Genomic DNA, 26,770 nt, shown 5'->3' on the forward strand with positions numbered 1-26,770 from the left:
AGAAGCCCAGTAATAAGATAATCTGAGATGGGACAAAAAGAGTCTATTTCATTATCCCTTATAATTCCTCTGAATGAGGACGTGGTGGAGTTGGTGGGTCATCACAAATTCTTCCATGGCCTAGACCATCTGCCAGTTGCTATCCTTGAGGCTGCCTCTCCCCAGCTTCAGTCATGTAGTTCTGGAGGAAACTGACAATCATGTGTGCTGCAGTGTCAGGGCCAAAGACCATGTAAAGCCAGTCATATGACCCCATGTCCCTGCCAGGATGGTTGATCTAGGGCTGTACATGTGATCAGAGGTGGGCCATTCAGGGAACACCCTTGAACTCTGACATCTGCTATCTTCTTTCCTTACTAGCTGATGCCTTCAGGATTTAAAACCCTAGGGCAGGTAGCTTGAACTCCCTAACTATTTGGAGAAACCTTATGGAAAAATGCTGCCAGGCTAAGACCATCAAAGTAGACCAAAGGGAAAGAGTGAAGATGAGAGAGAATTGATGACTTCTGATTTCTTGGGTCTAGTCACTGAGATCTTTGTATTTGCTCTGATTCTTGTTTTCTGGATTCCCAGAATCATTTCAGTGAGTCTCCCTTTTCCTTGAAGCCAGTTGGAGTAGGGTTCCTCTCAATTTTGATTCAGACATGGTTCTAGATCCTTCATTCCCAGACACAAACAGAGGCAACCATTTGTTTCAGCACCATTAAGAGTGAAACTCTTTATTCTTTACTGAGAATAGGGTGTACAGACCACGAAATACAGTTCACCAGCATCCTGGGGAGCAGTGCCCGAAATGTGACTGAGTGTGTGTTAGGAGCGTCCTTACTGATTCCTGAACCACTCCAAGCATTTACACTGCCAGTGCCAGGCCAAGTTGGTCATTTCCTCGATCAAAGACCGAGAAATACACCTTCAGGAAGACATCACCCAAGAGCCAGATCTCTGTAGATGAACTCAATTGGTGCCCTCTAAAGGTGGTATAGCAGCAGCCTCTAGAATCCTGGGGGTGTCAGAGACACACACCAGTCAGCATGAGCCCTTACCGGTGACTTCCCCCAATATCCAGACCCAGCACTATTCTTTGCTTTATTTCCCTCTTTTGTTAAGTATCAAGGGGTTTTCTCAGTAGCAGGGAATGCAGAGTTCATCCAAAATCAAAGAGGGCCAAGACACGAGGTTGTCATGAGGAAGGGTGTGATGAGAGGAGGAGTGGGAGTTGGGGAAACAGAGGAATGAAAAACAGCAAAGTCCTACTGTAGAGCATAAGGAACTATATTCAATATTCAGCCATAAATCACATGAAAAATAACAAGAAAAATATGTTTTATCTGTATAACTGAGTCACATTGTTGTGCGGCAGAACTTAATGAAACACTGAAGATTAGCTGCCGGGGTCCAGCCCTGGTGGATCCAGGGAAATTCGAAGCATGGATGGCGTAGGCAAGGAGAAACTTATTTTATTTATTTAATTAGAAATATAGGATTAGATTAGGAAGAAATAGTGTAGTAGGAAAATTAAGTGAAGAAAGAAAGCTGAATAACTTGGTTTATGTAGGAAGCCAATAAAGTTCCAGACAAGGAGCTTGCACGATCTACGTTAGGCCACCGGCATCCTCTTGAATACCAGGGGTGCCCCGCCTTGGGCTCCCCTTCTTGTGAATCTTAAAAGCTGGGACAAGTAAGTAGACATGGTGAGCCTCCATGCCCCAGATGGGAATTCAGCCAGAAATTAGAGAGGAGACATGGGGGAAACCAGTCCAGCGACTGGCCCATCCTCTATTGTTCAGAGGGCCTTTTATACTTTTTGATTATACATAGAGATCAATGGGTAACACAAAGTTATGCAGTGTTAGCAGCCCAGACTCTTATCAAAACCAGGCTTTTCACTCTGCATACCTAGTTGTATACACAAGTCTTAGGTAATTTACATCATCTTCTGGCCAAAAGGGCCAATTAACATTTTACAGCCTTTTCTCTGATAAGGGTTTGTCAACCAGAAGACTTATTTGTGTTGATCTTCCCAAAATCTGGTGCCACTCTCAGAAAGTACTAAATAAAGTTACATTCTTACATAGCAAGGACACAAGAGGAGTGCAGTGATATATAACAAAGAGAAAAGTAATTAACTCACAAGTCTAGTGTTTCTAACATCAAAACTATTATATATCTTTTTCCATATCCCATTTACATTGATTAACATCCTCCCAGGTGCCTAAGGGATAAAGAATATGGAGGCCTGGTGGCAATCATTGAGTCAACAGTGAAAACCCGTCACCAAAATGATTTTTAGCTCTTTAGAAAAGCCTCTGTACCTTTAAGATGCTTTAATCTTTGTGCCTCTCATGGTTGGGGGGCTGTAAGCAATTCACAAGCTGTAAGAGGTCCGGGGGACCTGTTAGGCAAACTAGAGAGCTATCAGAGGGGGGTTAACTGAAACATCCCTTTCAAATGCAGAAGACTAAAGCCCTGATTTGACTTTTTCCAGAGAATATCAGAAGAGCAGAGTGCAAAAGCTGGCAGATTTTTGGTTTTGGGGGTACGTGCTCAGGAAATTCCAGGGGGAACTCCTGAAGCCTAATCACATCTTTGCGTTTTGTCAGGCTTCCTTCCTCATGACCTTGTCATGGGCAGGATTCCTCATGCTGGCTCCCAGCAGTTAGCCACACTTCAATATAATTATTTAGAAAAGTACAAGAGAGTCCATAGTTCCCATCACTCCCTGTTTCTTTCCTTCTGACTCCTACTCCTTGTTTTCTCTGCAGAGAATGTTGATTCTCCTCCTGTGCCCTCACAATCCATACTTTATTTAAAAACTTTATTTTGTATTGGAGTATAGCTGATTAACAATATTCTGAGTTTCAGGTGGACAGTAAAGGGACTCAACCATATGTATCAAGGTATCCTGGTCCCAAGGACACCCCTCCAATCCAGGCTGTCATATAACTGAGCGGAGTTCCCTGTGATACAAAGTAAGTCGTTGTTGGTTATCCATCTTAAATAGAGCAGTGCCCACAACACGACTTAACTCAGGAACTCTGGGAAGCCTCCTTTGGCCCACACTCACCCTCTTTGGCCATTCCAGGCTTGGGTGGGTAACATACTCTTGTTCCTCATCCCCACTGGTCAGTCTGTTTCTCTCATCACCCCTAGGAAGTCCCCAGTGTCCCAGTGCAGAACACCTTGAGATGCTATTTGCATGGAATCCACTGCAGTTTTGCCTAGAACCAAGCAACCCTCCATATGGCTCAATGAGTTTGTGGTTTTAGAATTCCTGAAATTCCCTCTCTTCCTCAAAGTCTTCTTTGAGCCCATCAGCCTGCTTTGAACTCTCGCAGGGAGCTGACATGAAGCCTCCACCCTATGTCGGGGCTCAGCAGTCTCTCTGCACCCTTTATTCACCTTAGTATCCAACCTCCTCACAGAGGGGTCTGGTACCTCAGCTCACAATGGAGGCGCCTTGCTGGAACAGTGGGAAGATGCAGCCGAGAACTAGGCTGACCATGTAATTTATCATCCAAACCAGGAAAACTTTGAGAAGGGAACAGAGACTGTTACCTTATGCTGGGTCATCATACTGGGACTGTTCCCAGCCATTTTCCTTGTAACGTGGCCTGTTTCAGGGACTGCTAGAGCTGAATTTCATGTTCATGCACCTATGGGTTCAGATTCAATTGAAGCCCTTTGAAGACTGAAGACCTTAGTGTTTCTCTCTCCTTGTTACTCCCACCATGCCATAAAGTTTTGCATATCCACATTTATTTCAGGAAGATCAGTGTCCCACAGAGCCCTTACTTCTCAAGTGATTGGTTTTGTGGGAGCCCAAGCACAGGCCTCAGCAGCATCTATAATGGTGTTGCATGGCCTCCAAAGGGCGCCCTCCTCCCAGCAGCAGCCCAAGGGTTCCTGCAAGCTCCAGTTTGAGAACCAACTCTCAGTACTGTCCCCTCACCTTGAGGATGTAGGCTCGACCTGGCACTGGGTAGTTGATGCTATTGATGGTGAAGATAATAGAGGGCAGGGTATTGACCACAGAACATGAAACATAGTGCTGTTAGACAGAGAGGGAGAGAGGTTGGCCCTGGAGATCCTTGTTTTGTGTGGAGACTGGGAGTAATCCTGGGGCATGACTCTTCACTTCAGAACCCCGTGGCCTGGCGCCAATGAGCTTCTGGATGTTATTGACCAGTTTTCTTGGACCCATTATATCTGATGTTCCGGTGTCCACAAAGACCTAGCAGCCATCAGAACAAGCAATAACATTTCTGTTCATGAAGATGCTGAGAGACAGTGGAAGAAAGTGGGCATTTCCCCAGAGTTGCCCCCTTCCAGACTGTCTCTTGCCCTCCTTTCCTTTACTCTCGACACTGCACCTTTCTTGACATCCTTAAATGCAGTACTTGAATACACAAGGATCTTTTCTACCTTGACACAAGCTGGTCTTCCTTTCTAGAAGATTCTACTCCACTTTGACTAGCAAATTTCTTCTCATCTTCCAGATTCCACCTTCATTGTATTGTTTTTGGGAAGTCTTTCCCTCGGTGTTTATTAGTCTCCTATCTTGGTCACTCTTTGTAGACCCTTCCTCATGTCTGCTGCTGCTGCTGCTGCTGCTGCTGCTGCTGCTGCTGCTGCTGCTAACACTTCAGTAGTGTCCGACTCTGTGTGACCTCATAGAGCAGAGCCCACCAGGCTCTGCTGTTCCTGGGATTTTCCAGGCAAATTACTGGAGTGGGTTGTCATTGTCTTCTCCTCCTCATGTCTAGCGTGTACCAAAGTCACAATTCACTATGTGGGCAAGTCACTTCATGTACATCTGCCTTCTTAGATGTGAGGGTGAGTTTTATTCTCCTTGGCTCCCTAAAGTGCCTAGAACACAGTGGACTCCCAATGCTTGTCTGTTCAACGAGTGAATGAAGACTGAAAAAATAATAAGAAACATCCAGAGAGCTGCATCTGATGGGGAACAGATAACAGGTCTCACACAGGGTGAAGATGGAGATTCGCAGGGGTAACAGATTCTCATAGTAGAGGGAGAGGTGGGCTCCTCTGGGAGAGGGTGTCTCCTAGCACTGCTCCTACAACCAGTTCAGACCCTGAGACCCTGGCCAGGAAATACATGACTATCCCAAAAAACTCCAAAGGATAGGTTAGCTTTTGTCTGAGGGCATCACACAGAATCCTATCAATTATGCCTCTTGTCCTCAGTTCACTCCTGGATCCCACCTTCCTGACTCTGTTTTATAGCCCCTGTCCCACTGTGTGCCGTAGAACATGTGGTGACCTTTTTATTAGTTGCTTTCACATATTAAGACTGCAGCCAATCTCCACTGCTAGGTAGCTTCTCCCTAAGTAGATCGGTTTTTCCCATTTTCTCAGGATTGTCCCTGTTTTGAAAATGACATTTATCTGTACTGAGAACCTCCTATGTCCTAGGTAGCCCTGGACAGTCAGTCATCTTACCATAACTCTGTTCAGGCTGGTGAAATTCTCCCTGATTCTCTATTCACTCCACTGTAGAGTCCTCTAAACATGCTCCCCACCTCAAAGGGCAGTGGATGCAGCTCTCTCCCAGCTGCACAGACTTCTCTGGACTCTTTTAGGACCCTGGTCAGAGCCTTGCTCAGAAGGCCTGGGGATTATGAATGCATGGGTTGTTTGTGCATCTATGTGCTTGTGTGTTTGTTTGTATGTGTATTTCTATGTGTCTCTGTGTGTGCTTTTGTGTCTCCGACTAACTATGCATGTTTATATGTGTCTCTGTGTAGGTTTATATGTGTCTGCTCATGTGTTTCCATGTGTCTGTGTGTCTGTCTGTGTCGTTGTGGGTTGTGTATATGTCTGTGTGACTATATGTCTGAGAATGCATTTGTGTGTGTCTGCCTGTGTCCATGTACAGTATTGGGAGCGTTACTTGGGTTGTCCTTCAGAGAGAGAGGATTGCCGGTCCATGTGTACACTCCAGTCACCTGCTTCGATCAATGGTATCCAGTTGAACTCTCCCTCATAGTAGTGGTGGTCCACCCCACCAAACATCACTACACTGCCCTCCCACTCATTTCTGTAGAGAGAAGAGGGTGGGGGGGATCCTTGGAGGACAGTAACAACAGGACTGTCTGAGAGCTGTGCTTGTCCACCCATCGAGGCCCTAATAAGATCCCCATGTACAGATGCAGAAATCGAGTCTAGGAGAGATTGAGTTCCAGACTGAGGTCTGTTACTGGCTATTGAGTGGCACAGAAGAGGTTAGAAGCTGAATCACTTGGCTGGGCTCCACCCACTATGTCTTCTGAAGACACCCTGAACCTCCAGCAACCTGAGTGCTCAGACACCCTCAGAGGACATGGTACTGAAGTGTTTTGGTTTCTCCTTGTCCACCTTGTCATTTTTCAGAAAAATCAAGGCCTGGGTGTTCTAAGGGTGTGGGTTCAGTTCACACAGCATTGGCTCCACTGGCCTGTGAACTCTACTGTCCAAAGGGCCCCACACTCAGAATGGGCCCCACACTCAGAAGGGACCCCACATCTGCTCTCCCTGTCTTGAAATGCCTAATATTTCTTGAACAAGGGGTCCCACACTTTTGTGTCCCACACTTTCATTTCTCACTGGCTCCTACAAATTGGGTAGCTGGTCCTGGGCTCCTAGTACAATACTAACGAGGAAGGAAAAATATCCATCATCCTTCTCCTTCCTTCCTTATCAAATTCATAAGCAAATCCTAATGCCTTTTCCTTCAACTTCTTTTCTGTTGCCTTCCATTAAACTTCCTCCTTGCTCACCCCCTTAGATCATGTTACTGGTCTTGAGCCCAGGATTGTTCAGTGTTCTTAAAGTTGTTTCAAATCTTTGTGATGCACAATTATTTTTTTCCCACAGTGTTTTCATTCCTATTTTCCATGTCTGTATTTAACATACTCAATATTCTTCAGCCTTATGACTATAAAGATTATTATTCTAGGAAGCATTTTAATGTCCTTCCCTTCTAATTATGTAATGTATACTTTAACTGTGTTTTTACTAATTGATGTTTCCCTCATTATGGATATTTTATTGCTTCTTTACACATTGTATTTTTTTTTCTTTTTAAATTTATATATTTATCTTATTTAGAGGATAATTACTTTACAATATTTTATATTAGTTTTTTTTTTTTTTTTAGTTTAAATGCTAAGGAAATAAATAAGGAATGATAATGGATACACTCTATTGTTCTCCACATTCTGGTCAGGAAACTGAAGTTCAGAGACGTTAAATAACCTATCCAAAGGCCCTCAGCTAGGGAGTGGCAAGCCCCAATATGTGCTAGGGCAGCACAACACCAGAGTTTATCCTTTTAAAGTGTACAATACTGCCTTTAAGAAAAAAAAAAAAAAGAGAGAAAGAAAGAAATTTATTTATTTTAGTTGGAGGCTAATTACTTTACAATATTGTATTGGTTTAGCCATACCTCAACATGAATACACCACGATGTACATGTCTTCCCCATCCTGAACCCCCCTCACAATTCCCTCCCTGTATCATCCCTCTGGGTCATTCCAGTGCACCAGCCCAAAGCATCCTGTATCCTGCATCAAACCTGGACTGGTGATTCATTTCCTATATGATATTATACATTTTTCAATGCCATTCTCCCAAATAATCCCACCCTCTACCTCTCCCACAGAGTCCAAAAGACTGTTCTACATATCTGTGTCTCTTTTGCTGTCTCGCACACAGGATTATAGCTACCATCTTTCTAAATTCCATATATATGCCTTAGTATACTCTATTGGTGTTTTTTTGTTTGTTTGTTTTTCTTTTCAGATGATCTAAGGCTAATTTATTTATTATCTTTTAATATAAATTTATTTTAATTGGAGGTTAATTAGTTTACAATACTGTATTGGTTTTGCCATACATCAACATGAAGCTGCCACAGGTATAAGCAACTTAGATGTCCATCAGCAGATGAATGAATAAGAAAGCTGTGGTATATATACACAATGGAGTTTTACTCAGCAATTAAGAAGAATTCATTTGAATCGGTTCTAATGAGGTGGATGAAATTGGAGCCTATTATACAGAGTGAAGTAAGCCAGAAAGAAAAAACACCAATACAGTATACTAACACATATATATGGAATTTAGAAAGATGGTAATGATAACCCTGTATGTGAGACAGCAAAAGAGACAGAGATATATAGAATAGGCTTTTGGACTCTGTGGGAGAGGGAAAGGGTGGGATGATTTGGGAGAATGACATTGAACATGTATAATATCATATATGAAAGGAATCACCAGTCTAAGTTTGATGCATGATACTGGATGTTTGGGGCTGGTGCACTGGAACACGTGTATTGGTGTTTTTCTTTCTGGCTTACTTCACTCTGTATAATAGGCTCCAGTTTCATCCACCTCATTAGAACTGATTCAAATGTATTCTTTTTAATGGCTGAGATGTCCATCAGCAGATGAATGGATAAGAAAGCTGCATTACATATACACAATGGAGTATTACTTTACAATATTTTGATTGACCTAAGACAAATATTTTCACAATTCATATGGAAATTTTAAGTTGGATATTGGATATGGCAGTTTTTACCCTTTGGATGCTGGGTATTCTTAATTTTCATAAACTATTCCTGGCACTGTTTGCAAACACTGTTAATTTCCTGGAAACAATTGTATTTTTTGAAGGGTTGCTGTTCAGATTTTTTAGCTGATATAAGACCTGCCTTTAGACCTGGTTTACTATTCCCCACTAGTAAGGCAGTATTGTCTTCAGGGCCATACTGATGTCATAGGAATTATGAGTAATTTCCATGCTGGTGGGTGGGGACACTATTAGAGTTGGCGCAGTTTGAGACCCAAGGATTGTTCCCTATAATCCTGACCAGTACTATCAACTCTCTGCTGAAAACTGGAAGGGTATCACCTGTACACTCGCACAGTACTCTGTGTGTAGCACTCTCCTGTGAACTCTAACTATCTAGAGTCTCAAATCTTTCTTCTTCGGAGACCGTTTGTCTCTGCCTAGATTGTCCTTCCATGTATGTGTTGGAAAGTATTTCTAGAGTTGGGGTAATTGTAGAACTCACCTTGCTTGCTCCCCGCCTCAGGAATCCATTCTCTGATGTCTGACATTGGATGTAAAAAACTGCTCTTTCATTTATCTCTTCTATTTTCAAGTTGTTTGAGTTCAATTCAGTTCAGTCGCTCAGTCGTGTCCGACTCTTTGCGACCCCATGAATCTCCCCACGTCAGGCCTCCCTGTCCATCATCATCTCCCAGAGTTCACTCAGACTCATGTCCATCGAGTCAGTGATGCCATCCAGCCATCTCATCCTCTGTCACCCCTTCTCCTACTGCCCGCAATCCCTCCCAGAATCAGAGTCTTTTCCAATGAGTCATTATTCTCCTGAGGTGGCCAAAGTACTGGAGCTTCAGCTTTAGTATCATTCCTTCCAAAGAAATCCCAGGGTTGATCTCCCTCAGAATGGACTGGCTGGATATCCTTGCAGTCCAAGGGAGCCTCAAGAGTCTTCTCCAACACCACAGTTCAAAAGCATCAATTCTTCGATGCTCAGCCTTCTTCACAGTCCAACTCTCACATCCATACATGACCACAGGAAAAACCGTAGCCTTGACTAGATGGACTTTAGTTGGCAAAGTAATGTCTTTGATTTGAATATACTATCTAGGTTGGTCATTACTTTTCTTCCAAGGAGTAAGCGTCTTTTAATTTCATGACTGCAATCACCATCTACAGTGATTTTGGAGAACAAAAAAATAAAGTCTGACACCGTTTCCACTGTTTCCCCATCTATTTACATGAAGTGATGGGACTGGATGCCATAATCTTCATTTTCTGCATGTTGAGTTTTAAGCCAACTTTTTCACTCTCCTCTTTCACTTTCATTAAGAGGCTTTTTAGTTCCTCTTCAATTTCTGCCATAAGGGTAGTGTCATCTGCATATCTGAGATTATTGATATTTCTCCCGGCAATTCTGATTCCAACTTGTGTTTCTTCCAGTCCAGCGTTTCTCATGATGTACTCTGCATAGAAGTTAAATAAGCAGGGTGACAATATACAGCCTTGACACACTCCTTTTCCTATTTGGAACCAGTCTGTTGGTCCATGTCCAGTTCTAAGTGTTGCTTCCTGACCTGCATACAGATTTCTCAAGAGGCAGGTTAGGAGGTCTGGTATTCCCATCTCTTTCAGGATTTTCCACAGTTTATTGTGATCCACATAGTCAAAGGCTTTGGCATAATCAATAAAGCAGAAATAGATGTTTTTCTGAAACTCTCTTGTTTTTTCCATGATTCAGTGGATGTTAGCAACTTGATCTCTGATTCCTCTACGTTTTCTAAAACCTGCTTGAACATCAGGGAGTTCACGGTTCACATATTGCTGAAGTCTGGCTTGGAGAATTTTGAGCATTAATTTACTAGCATGTGAGATGAATGCAACTGTGTGGTAGCTTGAGCATTCTTTTGCATTTCCTTTCTTTGACCTTTCCAAGTCCTGTGGCCACTGCTGAGTTTTCCAAATATGCTGGCATATTGAGTGCAGCACTTTCACAGCATCATCTTTCAGGATTTGAAACAGCTCAACTGGAATTCCATCACCTCCACTAGCTTTGTTCATAGTGATGCTTTCTAAGGCCCACTTGACTTCACATTCCAAGATTCCTGGCTCTAGATTAGTGATCACATCATCATGATTATCTGGGTCATGAAGATCTTTTTGGTACAGTTCTTCCGTGTATTCTTGCCACCTCTTCTTAATATCTTCTGCTTCTGTTAGGTCCAGACCATTTCTGTCCTTTATCGAGCCCGTCTTTGCATGAAATGTTCCCTTGGTATCTCTAGTTTTCTTGAAGAGATCTCTAGTCTTTCCCATTCTGTTCTTTTCCTCTATTTCTTTGCACTGATCACTGAAGAACGCTTTCTTATGTCTTCTTGGTATTCTTTGAAACTCTGCATTCAGATGCTTATAACTTTCCTTTTCTCCTTGGCTTTTCACCTCTCTTCTTTTCACAGCTTTTTGTAAGGCCTTCCCAGACAGCCATTTTGCTTTTTTGCATTTCTTTTCCATGGGGATGGTCTTGATCCCTGTCTCCAGTACAATGTCATGAAACTCACTCCATAGTTCATCAAGCACTCAATCAGATCTAGGCCATTAAATCTATTTCTCACTTCCACTGTATAATCATAAGAGATTTGATTTAGGTCATACCTGAATGGTCTAGTGGTTTTCTCTACTTTATTCATTTTCTGTCTGAATTTGGCAATAAGGAGTTCATGATCTGAGCCACAGTCAGCTCCTGGTCTTGTTTTTGTTGACTGTATAGAACTTCTCCATCTTTGGCTGCATAGAATATAATCAATCTGATTTCGGTGTTGACCATCTGGTGATGTCCATGTGTAGAGTTTTCTCTTGTGTTGTTGGAAGAGGGTGTTTGCTATAGCTAGTGCATTTTCTTGGCAAAACTCTATTAGTCTTTGCCCTGCTTCATCCCGCATTCCAAGGCTAAATTTACCTGTTACTCCAGGTGTTTCTTGACTTCCTACTTTTGCATTCCAATCCCCTATAATGAAAAGAACAGATCAAAAAACGAAGATCACTGCATCCAGTTCCTTTATTTCATGGCAAATAGATGGAGAAACAATGTAAGCAGTGACAGAGTTTATTTCTGTGGGCTCCAAGATAACTGCAGATAGTGACTGAAGCTGTGAAAACAAACAAACAAACAAACAAAAACAAAATAAAAACACTTGGTCCTCAGAAGAAAAGATATGGAAAACCTTGACAGAATACTAAAAAGCATAAATATTACTTTACCAGCAAAGATCTGTAGAGTCAAAGCTATGGTTTTTCCAAAAGTCATGAGTGGATGTGAGTTTGGACCATAAAGAAAACTGAGCACCAAATAATTGATGCTTTTTGAACTGTGTACTGAACAAGACTGCTGAGAGTCCCATGGACTGTAAGGAGATCCAACCAATCCCTCTTAAAGGAAATCAGTCCTGAATATTCATTGGAAGGAGTGATGCTGAAGCTGAATCTCCATTACTTTGGCCAAATGATGAGCAGAAATGATTCATTATAAAAGACTCTGATTCTGGGAAAGATTAAAAGCAGGAGGCAAAGGGGAAGACAGAAGACAAAATTGTTGGGTGGCATCATCAAGTTGATAAACATGAGTTTGAGCAAGTTCTGTGAATTGGTGGTGGACAAGGAAGCCTGGCATGCTGCACCCCATGATATAGCAAAGAGTTGGACATGACTGAAAGATAGAACTGAACTGATGTACAGAGGATAATCAGGGAGCAGGCAGAAGTCTTTAAGGAAGAAGGAAGGAACAATTCCTGGATAGCTGACAATTTTGGGTCAGCAGGCCATTTCAAGCTGGAGAAGCTGTAGGGAAGTAATTCAATGCCAGGTGGAAAGAAAGGAAAGAGAAAGCCAGGGAGGCAGTGCTGAGATTTCCCAGAGGACTAGATCCCACTTCTATTAAACTTTATCAGTGTTCAATATTGTTAGGTGATTGGAAACATGAGTTTTGTTTTGGAAGTGGTAGAGCAATATTCAATGGAAGGATTGATGATGAAGATGAAGCTCCAACACTTAGGCCAATGATGTCAAGTCCCAGCTCTTTGGAAGAGACCCTGATGCTGGGAAAGATTGTGAGCAGAAGGAGAGGGAATAAAGGATGAGATTGTGAGATGGCATTACCTACTCAAACGACATGAGCTTGAGGAAACTCCACAAAATAGTGAAAGACAGGGAGGCCTGTTTTGTTGCCGAACATGTAATCAGAAAGGGTAAGACATGGCTTAGCATCTGAACAATACCAATGAGGACACAGGGTCCAGTGAAGGATCTGGTCCTGGTTAGAGCGGAAAAATATTTCGTTGGAAGAGGAGGCTTTGCATTCTCTGGTACAGATCCTTGAATCCAAGGCAAAGAGCACAAGATTTTGAATATGCTACCAAACATTGTTTTCAAAAAAAAAAAACAAACAACAACAACAACAGAAATCTCTTTTATGCAGGAGAGAGAGCTTTGACTGAGTTTGTTCTCTAGATTTTACTGAGAGATGTTGAAGGGATCTAGAGTGGGCTGAATCTGCAAACACCAGGTGACCGGTTGCTGGAGGGTGAAGCTTGTGGTACACATCTGGCACTAGGTGGAAAATGGATCCAGAAAAAGTGTCCATTCTGGAGTGTACATGCCAATGTACCACATTGTTTCAGAAGATCACTTCAAAGTTGTTTGGGAGCAAGCAAGAAATGGATGGGTGGTTTGCTTTTGTCAATTCCTGTCGGTAATTAGATGACTAAATGTCTGGTTACTTCATTGCATGATTGGAATAAACTTTGGGAAAGAAAACTAGATCAAGTCCACAAATATTCGGTCGTTAAACAGCAAGCATAGGAAGGTTTCTAAGGCAACTGTAGGGAATTTAAACATGACGGGCCAAATGGGGACAGTTACATTTAACAGGCTGAGATTGGACTGTACAGGTTGTCATAGCTGTTGCTATGACAAGCAGCCATAACAGCTAGTTCTTGCTATGCTGGAGAAGTGGGAAACTGAAAAGAAACCAAAAGGCTTACAACTCTCCTTGCAGTGTGATTTCAGAATAGAAGTAGATGACAAGAAAAGGCTGACTGGTAAGCCTGGGAAGGGAGCAATCTAAGCCAGTAATGATTAGCTTTTTGGGGGGCCCAGAAAACAGAAGCATCAGCTCAGTCAGAGTTCTGGGTCAGGTTCAGAGTTAGATGTCATTTGGGTTCAATCAATATTTAGCCTTGAGGATGGCAGCCATACCCTCTAAACAGAAGATTTCCATCTCCCCAGGTAGCAGGATAATTCATACTTTTTCCAGACTCAGGAACCAAGTAAGCCCTCTCAGGGCCACCTCTTCTTAGCAGGCACACATGCATTTAGAGATGGAATTATCATCATCATGCCCATTGACCAGATGAGAAAACTTTGGTTAAGGGACCTAATCAAAGTCACATAGCTAAGCACGTGAAAAGCCAAGCACAAACCCAGGGTACCAGTCCTCAAATTGTGTGTTTTTGCTCCACACCCACTGTAAGTAGTGGGTGGTGATACGGCAACAATGCTTAGGCAGAAGCAAGCAGTATTCAGGCTTTAATTGAAGAAAGTAAGGAAAACCATTAGAACATTCAGCTATGACCTAAATCAAATCCTGTATGATTTTATAGTGGAGATGAAAAATAGATTCAAGGGATTAGGTCTGGAGGCCTGAGTATCTATGGATGGAGGTCTGTAACATTGTACGGGAGGTGGTCACCAAAACCTTCCCCAAGAAAAACAAATAGGAGAAGGAAAAGGGGTTGCCTGAGGAGGCCTTAAAAACAGCTGAGAAAATAAGAGAAGTGAAAGGAAAAGGAGAAAGGCAAAGATGTCCTCATTGGAATGCAGACTTCCAGAGAGTAGCAAGGGGATATAAGAAAGTCTTCATAAGTGAACACTGCAAGAATTAGAGGAAAATAATAGAATTGTAAAGAGTATACATCGCATCAGGAAAATTGGAGCTACCAGAGGAACACTTCATGCAAGGATGGGCACAATAAAGGACATAAAAGTCAAAGACCTAACAGAAGCAGATGAAATTAAGAAGAGGTGGCAAGAATGCACAGAAGAACTGTACAAAAACGGTCATAAAGACTGGGATAGGGATGACGTCTGTGTCACTCATGTAAAGCTACATATACTGGAGTAAGAAGTCAAGTGGGCCTTAAGAAGCATCACTACAAACAATGATAAGCCAGGTGATGGAATTTCAGCTGAGCTATTTAAAAATCCTAAAGAATGAGGCTGTAAAAGTGCTGTATTCAATATGTCAGCAAATTTGGAAAACACAGCAGTAGCCACAGTGCTAGGAGAGATCAATTTTCACTCCAATCCAAAAGGAAGGCAATTCCAAAGAATGTTCAACCTATCATGCAATTGTGCTCATCTCACTTGCTAGTGAGGTAATGCTCAATATCCTTCAAGCTAAGTTTCAACTCTATGTGAACTGAGAACTTACAGATGTACATACTGGTTTGAGGAACCAGAGATTAAATTGGCAACATCCATTGGATCATAGAGAAAGCAAGGGAATCCCAGAAAACATTTTCATCTGCTTCACTGATTATGCTAAAGCCTTTCACATAAAGGACCACAACAAACTTTGGAAAATTCTTAAGGAAATGGGAGTACCAGATCACCTTACCTGTCTCCTGAAAAGTCTGTATGTAGCTCAAAAAGCGGCAGTTAGAATCAGACACGGAACAACTGAAAGATTTAAAACTGGGAAAGCAGCCTGACAAGGTGTACATTCTCACTCTGGCTATTTAACTTCTATACAGGATACATCATTCAATATGCTGGACTGCATAAATCCCAAGCTAGAATAAAGATTTCTGGGAGAAATATCAACATCCACAGATATGAAGGTGACACTGCCTTAATGGCAGAAAGCAAAGAAGAACTAAAGAGCCTGTTGGTGAGGAGAGGAGATGCAAAAATTGGCTTAAAACTCAACATTCACAAAACTCTTCACAAACATATATTCAACATTCATGGCATCCCGTCCCATCACATCATGGCAAATAGATGAGGGAAATGTGGAAACAGTGGCAGATTTCATTTTCTTGGGCTCCAAAACCATAATGGACCTTGACTGCAGCCAAAAAATTAAAAGATACTTGCTTCTTTGAAGGAAGAAATGCTGTGATAAACCTGCACAGTGTATTAAAAAGCAGAGACTCCCTTTACTACAGAGGTCTTTAGTGTCAAAGCTATGATTTTTCCAGTAATCATGTACAGATGTGTGATCTGGACCATAAGAAAGCGTGAATGCTGAAGAATTGAGCTTTAGAACTGTGGTGCTTGTGAAGATTCTTGAGTCCCTTATACAACAAGGAGATCAAACCAGTCAATCTGAAAGGAAACCAACATGTGATCCCTGCTGACTCAGCTGACTTCTACTGAGGGCCTCCGGGTGGAAAGAACGGATGCTTCCAGTGCAAAAGAGTCTAACCATGGCAGCTCCAAGCAAATAGTTTGTAGCTCCACCCCTGGAGGAAGCTCAGAAAGGCTGAAGGCTCTGTGTACCCTGGGTCCCCTGATACATGCGTTGCATTCTCCCCAGGAACACTGGAGGCCAAGGAAGGGGAATTCTGGGTCCTGGAGTAGAGGGATGGCTCAGGGATCCCCTGGGGCCACCACTTACCAAGTAGGACTGGAAAAGACAGAACAGGCATATGTGGTGGAGACCTGGTGACTGGGATGTGGGAAAAAGAGGGAACCAGCTCTGCATGAAGTACCTCACCCAAACTCCCCTGGAGGAGAAGCCCAGTGATAAGTTCATCTGAGGTGGGACAAATAGTCTATTTCATTACCCCTTATAATTCTTCTGAATGAGGAGGTGGTGGGTCATCACAAACTCTTCCAGGGTGTAGACAATCTGCCAGCCAGTATCCTTGGTGCTGTCTCTCCCCAGCTTCAGTCATGTAGTTCTGGAATAAATTGTCAATCATGTGTCCTGCTGGGTCAGGGACAAAGACCATGCAAAGCCTGTCATAAGACCCCATGTCCCTTCCAGGATGGCTGATCTAGTGCTGTACATGTGAATTGAGGTGGGTGATTCAGAGAACACCCTTGAACTCTGATGTCTGCAATCATTTTTCCTTACTAGGAGATGCCTTCAGGATTTAAATCCCTAGGGCAGGTAGCTTGAACTCCCTCACCAGGTGTAGAAGCTTTAAGGAAAATAGTTGCCAGCCTAAGACCATCAAAGCAGACCGAAGGGAAATAGCAAGGGTGAGAGAGAATTGATGACTTATGATTTCTTGGTTCCAGTCACTGAGATCTTCATATTTGTTCTGAATCTTGTATCCTGGATTCCCAGAATCATTTCAATGAGTCTCTCTGTTCCTTGAAGCCAGTTGTAGTAGGGATCGTCTCAATTTTGATTCAGACTTGGTTCTAGACACAAACTTCACTCCCTGACACAAACAGAGTCACCCATTTGTTTCAGCACCATTAAGAGTGAAACACTTTATTTTTTTACTGAGAATAGGGTGTACAGAACACCAAATACACTTCACCATCATCCTGGGCAGGAGTGCCCAAAGTGTGAGTGAGTGTATGTTAGGAGTGGCCTTACTGATTCCTGAAGCACTTCAAGCATTTACACTGACAGTGCCAGGCCAATCCTGTCATTTCTGCGATCAAAGACTAAGAAATACAGCCTCAGGAAGACGTCACCCAGGAACCAGGTCTCTGTAGATCTCCTCACAATTTTCTCTTTAAAGATGGAATAGCAGTGGACTCTAGAATCATGGGGGAGTCAGAGACACATAGCAGTAAGCATTAGCCCTTACTGGTGACTCCCCCCAATATCCAACCCTGCCTAGCACAATTCTTTGTTTTATTTCCCTCTTTTGGTAAGTAACAAGGGGTTTTCTCAGCAGCACGGGATATGAGAGTTCATCCAAAACCAAAGAGGGCCAAGACATCAGGTTGTCATGAGGAAGGGTGTGGTGAGTGGAGGACTGGGAGGTGGGGAAACAGAGGAATGAAAAACAACACAGTCCTACTGTAGAGGGTAAGGAAATATATTCAATGCTTAGTGTTAAACCACATGAAAAATATATATATATACATATTTTTTTTTTACTTGTATAACTGAGTCACATTGTAGTGCAGGAGAACTTAATGCAACACTGAAGATTAGCCACACTTCAATATAATTATTTAGAAAAGAACAAGTGTGTCCATAGTTCCCATCACTCCCTGTTTCTTTCCTTCTGACTCCTGCTCCTTGTTTTCTCTGCAGAGAATGCTGGTTCTCCTCCTGCATCCCCACAATCTGTGCTTTATTAAAACATTTTATTTTGTATTGGAGTATAGCTGATTAACAATATTCTGAGTTTCTGGTGGACAGTAAACGGACTCAACCTTATATATCCAGGTATCCTGGTCCCAAAGACACTCCTCCCATCCTGGCTGTCATATAACTGAGTGGAGTTCCCTGTGCTACACAGTAACTCATTGTTGGTTATCCATCTTAAATAGAGCAGTGACCACAACACTTTCTTGAAAACTTAACTCAGGAACTCTGAGAAGCCTCCTTCGGCCAACACTCCAGGCTTGAGTGGGTAACGTACTCTGGTTCCCCATCCCCACTGGTCAATCCGTAGCCCTCATCAGCCCTAGTAAGTCCTCAGTGCCTTAATGCAGACCACCTTGGATGCCATTTGCATAGAATCCAGTGCACTTTTGCCTAGAACAAAGCAACCCTCAAAATAGCTCAATGAGTTTGTCATTTTAGAATTTCTGAAACTCCTTCTCTTCCTCAAAGCCTCCTTTGAGTCCATCAGCCTGCTCTGAACTCTCGCAGGGAGCTGGCATGAAGCCTCTCCCCTGTGCTGGGGATGAGCAGTCACTGTGAACCCTTTATTCACCTTATTATCCAACCTCCCCACAGAGGGGGTGGGTACCCCAACTGACAAAGGAGGAACCTGTCCAGAGCAAGGGGAAGATGCAGGCGAGAACTAGGCTGACCACGTAATCATTCAAAGCAGAAAAATCTACAGAAGGGAAGTCAGACTGTTAACTTATCCTGGGACATCACACTGGGACTCTCCCCAGCCATTCTCCTTGTTACATAGCCTATTTCTGGGGCTGCTAGAGCTGAATTTCATGTTCATGAACCTAAGGGTTCAGATTGAATTGAAGCTCTTTGGGGACTGACGACCTTAGTGTTCCCCTCTCCCTGACTCCCAATATGCCATATGGTGTGGCCTCTCCACGTATTTCAGGAAGATCAGTGTTCCACACGGCCTTTTACTCTCAAGTGTTTGGTTTTGTGAAGGCACTGGCCCAGCCACTGGGCTCAGCAGCATCTGCAATGGTGTGACATGGCCTCCAGAGGGTGCCCTCCTCCCAGCAGCAGCCCAAGGGTTCCTGCAAACTTCAGTTTGAGAACCAACTCTCAGTATTGTCCCCTAACCTTGAGTATCTAGGCTTGAGGTGGCAATGGGTAGTTGATGCTATTGATGGTGAAGATAATAGAGGGCAGAATATTGACTGCAGTACATGAAACATAGTGCTGTTAGAGAGAGAGGGTGAGAGGTTGGCCCTGGAGATCTTTGTTGTTTGTGGAGACTGAGAGTGACCCTGGGGTGTGACCCTTCACCTTGGAACCCCGAGGTGTGGCACAAATGAGCTTCTGTATGTTATCGACCAGTCTTCCTGGGCCTTGGATATGTGATGCACCAGTGCCCACCATGGCCGTGCAGTCGTCAGAACAAGCAATAACCTCTCTTTTCATGGTGATGCTGAGAAACAATGGAAGAAAGTGGGTGTCAAGGTCACTCTGAGTCTCCTCAGAGTTGCCCCTTCCTGACTGTCTTCTAAACAGCCCTTCATCTCTTTCCCTCTTTTCCTTTGCTCTCGACACAGCACCTTTCTTGACATCCTCAAATGCAGTACTTGAATACACCAGTATCTTTTTTACCTTGACACAAGCTGGTCTTCCTTCCTAGAAGACTCCACTCCACTTTGACTAGCAAATTTCTTCTCATCTTCCAGATTCCACCTTAATTGTATTGTTTTCGGGAAGTCTTTCTCCCGGAGTTTATCATTCTCCTGTCTTGGTCACTGTCTGTAGATCCTACCCCATGACTGCTACTGATGCTGCTGCTAACTCACTTCAGTCATGTCCTACTCTGTGTGACCTCATAGAGGGCAGCCCACCAGGCTCCACTGTCCCTGGAATTTCCCAGGCAAAGTACTGGAGTGGGTTGTCATTGCCTTCTCCTCCTCATGCCTAACATGTACCAAACTCACAGTTCACTATGTGGGCAAGTCACTTCATGTACATCTACCTTCTTAGATGTGAGGGCGAGTTTTATTCTCCTTGCCTCCCTAAAGTGCCTGGCACACAGTGGATGCCCAAGGCTTGTCTGTTCAATGAGTGAATGAAGACTGAGAAAACAATAAGAAACCTCCAGAGAGCTGTATCTGGTGGGGAACAAATAACGGGTCTCACACAGAGTGAAGATGGAGATTCGCAGGGGCAACAGATTCTCATAGTAGGGGGAGAGAGGGGCTCCTCTGGGAGAGGGTATCTCCCAGCACTGCTCCTACAACCAGATAAGACCCTGAGACCCTGGCCAGGAAATACATGACTAGCCCACACAAACTGCAAAGGAGAGGTCAGCTTTTGTCTGAGGGTATCACACAGAATCCTATCAGTTATGTCTCTTGCCCTCAGGTCACTTCTGGATCCCACCTTCCTGATTCTCTGTTATAGCCCCCACCTCACTGTGTGCCCTTGAACACGGGGTGCCTTTTTTATTAGTTGCTTCCATATCTTAAGAATGCAGCCAACCTCTCTCCACTGCTGGGTAGCTGCACCCTAAGGAGACCAGTTTTTCCCATTTGCTCAGGACTTTCCCTGTTTTTACAGACATTTATCTGTACTGAGAACTTCCTATGTCCTAGGTAACCCTGGACTGCTGGTCATCTTATCGTAACTCTGTCCAGGCTGGAGAAATTCTCCATGGTCCTCGGTTCACCACACAGTAGAGTCCTCTAACCATGCTCCCCACCTCAAAGTGCAGTGGGTGCAGCTCTCTCCCAGCTGCACAGACCTCTATGGACCCTTTTAGGAACCTGGTCAGAGTCTCGCTCAGAAGGCCTGGGGATTATGAACCCATGGGTTGTTTGTGTATCTATGTGCTTGTGTGTTTCTTTGTATGTGTGTTTGTATGTGTTTCTGTGAGTGCTTGTGTGTCTCTGACTAGCTATGCCTGTTTTTATGTGTCTCTGTGTAGGTTTATAAGTGTCTGCTTGTGTGTCTCCAAGTGTTTGTATGTCTTTCTGTGTCGTTGAAGGTGGTGTATATGTCTGTGTGACTGTGTGTCTGAGAATGTATTCGTGTGTGTCTGCCTGTGTCTGTGTACTATAGTGGGAGCATCACTGGGCTGACGCTCAGAGGGAGAGGCTTACCAGTCTACGTGTACAGTCCAGTCACCCACTTGGACCAATGGTACCCAGTTGAGCTCTCCCTTGTAGTAGCAGTGGTCCACCCCACCAAACATCACCACACTGCCCTCCTGCTCATCTCTGTAGAGAGAAGTGAGGGGGGGGGATCCTTAGAGGACAGTAAAAACAGCACTGAGAGCTGTGCTTGTCCACCCATCAAGGCCCTAATAAGGTCCCCATGAACAGATACAGAAATAGTGTCTAGGAGAGATTGAGATCCAGAATGAGGTCTGTTATTGTCTCATGAGTGGCACAGAGGAAGTTAGAAGCTGAATCACTTGTCTGAGCTCCAACCACTATGTCTTCTAAAGACGTCCTGGACCTCCAGCGACCTGAGTGCTCAGCACCCTCAGAGGACAGGGTGCTGAAATGTTTTCACTTTCCCCTTGTCCACTTTGCCATTTTTTCAAGAAAATCAAGGCCTTGGAGTTTTAAGGGTGTGGGTACAGGTCACCCAGAGTTGCCTCCACTGGCCTGTGACCTCCATTGTCCAAAGGGTCCCAAATTCTAAACGGACCCCACCTCTGCTCTCCCTGTCTTGAAATGCCTAATATTTCTTGAACAAGGGGTCCCACACTTTTGTGCCCCACACTTTCACTTCTCAGTCACTCCACAATTTGGTTAGCTGGTCCTGGGCTCCCAGTAGAATGCTAATGAGGAAGGAAAGATATCCACCATCCTTCTCCTTCCTTCCTTATCAAATTCATAAGCACATCATATTTCTTTTTCCTCCAACTTGTTTCCTGTTGCCTTCCATTAACCTCCTTCATAACTCACCCCCCTAGACCAACTTACTGGTCTTGAGCCCAGCAGTCGGATTGCGTTCCAATAAAATTTTATTTATAAAAGCCAGTGGTGAAGCCACGTAGGGCCCTGCGGTCAGATTATCCTTGGTTAGATTATCTCTCAGGATACTTGTTTATCAATTGTTCTATAATTTTTGTGCAACTGAAAGGGTATTACAGCTAAGTTGGAGAAAGGAATTGTCCATCTCGGACTTACTTGCTCAAGTAGAAGACAAAAACAGGCTCAGAAATGGCACCTAGATTCTTCAGCTTGTCAAAGATGGGGATGGCTCTAGAGAAGGATATGTTGGGGTAGTTAAGCCCACAATGCCATCAAAAGTTTTGTGCACAAACTCATATTGGGCCACGCTTAGACCGAATGGCTGGTCAATACTTACAAGGTCCCCAATCTGTGGGAGAGAAGAGTGTTCCCACTTACAGATACCTGAAGTGGGGCTAGGACTGGGCTGGGGCGCATTGCCATTAAATCCTCAGAGAAGAATTGAGGCTGGGCTCTGTCTTTGGTTTCCCACCGACGGTTAGAGCAAGGTGGAAGGGGAATTTGGGTTCCATTTGAGAGGGGCTGTGAATCTTAAAAAACATCTGTCCCTCTGAAAAACAACACCTGAGTGAGTCAAATTGGCCTCGTGGTTTCTGTACAGGTGGGGCAACCAAGAATCAGGCCAGGTCCCATTGGTGCCACCTTATGGACAAAACAATCGAGAGCAAGATAGCCTTCTCTTTGGCATCACTGTGACCTAATGACAGGAATGGACTGCATTCTCTGTAACGTACTGTGGATTCTGCATCTGTCCAGGAAGACAAAAGCTGAAAACACAATCTTACTTGCAGGATTCTATGAAATTACTGCTTGAGGAATTCACTTATGGGGATACGTGTATATTTCTGTGAGTGTGTATGAGAGAGAAAGAGAGAGAGGGGAACTACTTCAGTATTTGGGGGGAGGCAGGCTATAGGTTTATTAATTCTCAAGGGTCCTCTACAGGAGGACTCATTTATCAGGCTCCTTGACTTCTCAGGCCTCCAGTTTCCCACTCTGGATACCTGAAGCCCTTGACTGGCCCCAGGGTCCCCAGATCAGTTTTATCCTGTCCCCAAACACCCCACAGCAACTTCAGTCCTGAAAAGCCAGCCTAACTTCACCTTTTACCACATGTGTGCCCTCAGCAAGGCCCTTGCTGTCTGCACCTCAGTTTCCTCATATGTCTCATGACCTAATCAGAGTAACTGCTTTGTGGGGTTGTTGCAGATTTAAACCAGTTATCAGCTGAAAGTGGCTGGAACAGTCTGTGAATATAAAAGTGGGTGCTTTTATCCATTCTTCTCGCTCCCAGCTAAATGAAACTTGAACTGCTTGCTCATGGGTAGAGGAGCTGCAAGTCCACACCACAAGCCACTCTCTGGGTTAGCTAATTTGTTTGCTTGTGTGTCACCACAGGTACTGCCTCCCCGCAGACATGATCCTGTGGATAAGATGGCCAATATCTATGGAAGTTAGGCTAGGAAGGGTCCTGCCAGATGGTCCTGCGTCTGTTTTGCAAGCAGTGATCACTAAATAGCCAGTCGTGACTCAGCATTTGTTACACTGTTACCCGAACTGTGTCATGAACAACTCCTTTCATTCTCCCAGATCCATAGGTGATGCTGAAGGTCTTATTGATAAGCTGGAAGGTGGAAGACTGATAATGTCTGAACCTAGCTTGTGTAGCTGCAGACACAAGAAATGAGTGTCATCAGATGCAAGAGTGGAAAACAGGGTGGCAGGGCAAGTGAAGGATAGTTCCGGTAGGGGGTGTCTGTACTCTCAAGAGGATGTACAGTTGCGAACGATGGAGAGCACCCACAAGCCAGATGAGCCTGTGTCAAAGACAACCTAGAATTCCTGAGGGGGTGTTCCAATGGTGATGTTACTCACGTAGACCAGCTAAAGGGAGAAGGAGGGAGTGGGTTAGCACAGAACTGGCTAACCTCTGTTCCCACACTGATGTCTCCCTCTGGGTATCACATATATCTTGAGATCACTTTCTAACCACCGTGCTGCTCACAGACTTTGGTCACAGACATGTCTGCATTTGATATATTTTTCCTGTGCTTCATTGTATGCAAGATATTGACTCCATGACCAGGCGTTGAAGTGGTACCTCTTGCCTGGGAAACCCAGAGGCATAATCACTGGGCCTCCAAGACTGCTGGACACCCAGGGAAGTCTTTGTGCCTTCGTTTGAGAAGCTATGTAGTCTCTTCAAACCAAGCCTTAGCACCCCTTTCTCCAGGAGGTCCTATTTGATCAAACACAGCCACTCCCTCTAAACTCAGAACACATCCAATCAACTCCACACAGGTGACCCTTTCCTTTGACATGTATTTACTCTTTGCCTATCTCTCAGGCTGGCATGGGCATTCTTGAAGACAAAATAAGCCCTTTTCTAATCTAAAAACAATAAGCACTGTGTTAAATTCTTATGGCCATACACAGAATACAGGTTCAGTATCTTTTTTCTGCTGTCGTTGTTACATCTGTGAAAACTGAATTCCTCTACCTAGGGATTTACAATTGCTTTGCAGTTGGTTCTACCTTTTGATCAGTGATGGTTCACTCTTCATCTGTAACTGAGGTGCTCACTTAGTTCATAAGGAACAATCACCCTTAAATTAATGACACATGTTTGACACAGAAATGGATATTTACCTGCCACCTGGTTATTGCCAGGCCCAGTCACAAAGACCAACAGTTGAGGATGAGACTGCCTTCTCCTCTGGTTAGGGTCCCTGTTTTCCAGTGTCTCTGCCTCCTGCAGGAACCCCAACCCCAACATCCCACCTGACACCTCCAGATGAGCCCCATGCTTGTCTAGAGCACCAGGGGGCGCTGTGGAGCACCATTCTCCCAAATACTCACATCTAGGCTGTTTCTCAGCGGGTTAATTGTCAAATTCCAGCCACGGAAAGAAATCTGGGACAGTCTGTTACCAAACTCCTTCAAGAAATTGCTCAGTATGTTTTTTTCCACTGAGGGTTTTTCTCATGGTCTTCACTCTCCTTAGAGGTATTCTTTCACCAAACATTTGACAAAGAAAACAAAGAAGATGCCACAATTAGTTGTCAGTGTTAAGGTATAACTGTCATTGTAATGGCCCTGTGTGTTTTCCAATCATTTTTATGAGGCACATTTTTATCAGAATTTTATACATATACCATGGTAAAGGCATAGATTTAAATACAGGTTCTGTTCTGCAATTTGGGTAAGATATATGACCATGTAGTGTCTCAGTCTCCCCTTCGGCAAAATGGTGGAATGTAACAATATAAACCCTCCAAATAGAATATCTTGGGGGTAAGTGAAGTGATGGATATAAGGTACCTGTTAAATAGGAAGTGTCAACAATGATGGCCATTAGCATTGCTGTTGCCATCCAGCTCATTCCTTCTCAGAGAACCTCAAGGAAGGAGGTAGAAGGGGGACTCTTATCCTCTTTTACAAGGGAAAAAATTGAAATGCAAGAGGTTTCTGAGTTGGCTGTGGTCACACTGCTTGTCAGATATAAAACAGTGTATATAAAACAGGGTATCTTCCTCCAAGTTAAAAGAGAAGAGAGAGTTGAAAGAAGAATCCTAGATATAGGGAATAAGTAAGGGAAATTCAGAGGCTTGAGTAGGAAGGACACGTCAAATGAAAAATTAACAGCAAACAACACAAAGAGAAATATACTCCCAGTCACTTCCAAAGAGATGGAGAGATAAATGACAGTGATATAGAGATGCAGACATAGGCATATACACATTGAAGTAGACAGGGGGAAAAGAGGACATGTTGAATAAAATGTAGAAAAGTGCTATTCCTCAGGACCACATCAACATCTGCATAGACTGTGCACTGAACGGTTGCAAGGAGTTGCATTTTCAATAGGTCACGACATGACAGGACCCCAAGATTTGTGAAACCCAAATCTACACCAAAACCTTGGTATCCACAGTTCCTATAGCAAGTTACTTATCAATAAGGAAGAGTTGAACTTTAAGACTCTTAGGGAAATATCCCATTCCCTTCTAAACCTGATGGCTGGAAGAATAATCAGATGAAAAGAAAAATCTGAGAAATGAATATGATGTGACATATAGTCCCCTACTTACTTGACTATGCACTCTGAGAAGGCCACCAGCCCGAGGAGCACAAGCCACTTCATGCTTCTTTCCTGGCTCCAAGTACTCAGGGAGTACTTTAGGTTCTTAGCATGTAGTGGTGACCGGGAGCCCCTAGTTACATAAGTTCTGACCTACCCTAATTTTCCCCTTTTTTAGGCCACTAAAAGATCTGGAAAACACACACACACACACACACACACACACACACACACACACACACGTCTCGATAACATCTTTACCTTCATCAGTGTCCTTGGCAAGTGGACTTTGAAGCTTTTCAGAATACAGCGAATTGAACTGTAATCTCTTCCTTGAAGCTTGGGTGGAAAATCAAACTGATCTGCATGGACATCTAAGAAGACGGAGAATCTTGCCTACTTGCAGAAATAACTGCTAAGAACACCATGAAAATGGATACTAAGGCCCATGCTTGACACACGTGGTTTCATGTCATCTTCCGAGCCACCTCATGAGATATGCATTTTTGTCTTCACTGTTGAGGACATTGCTAAGATGATAAGTTGTCAAATGGCAAAGTGAAGACTTCAGGGAAAGCCCAGGGACATACAACTGGCCTTAGGTAGTGGGTCTATTGGCAGATATCAGGAGCATCTATGATACCAGGCTGCATCAAGGATTTAGGGCAGAGAAGTACTTCAATTGCATGGTTCCAGTATTGGAATAAATGTCATATGCATCCACAAGTGTTTTATATCATCCAACAGCTGTACAAAGAAGAACTGTGTGCTAGGTTCTG

General features: G+C 43.7%; 1 pseudogene; it reads right to left on the bottom strand.

The window, feature by feature from the left end:
- On the bottom strand, window positions 851-26,054 carry LOC102179182 (annotated as a pseudogene).

Source organism: Capra hircus, chromosome 29 (genome assembly GCF_001704415.2).
Source record: "Capra hircus breed San Clemente chromosome 29, ASM170441v1, whole genome shotgun sequence".
Lineage (NCBI taxonomy): Eukaryota > Metazoa > Chordata > Mammalia > Artiodactyla > Bovidae > Capra > Capra hircus.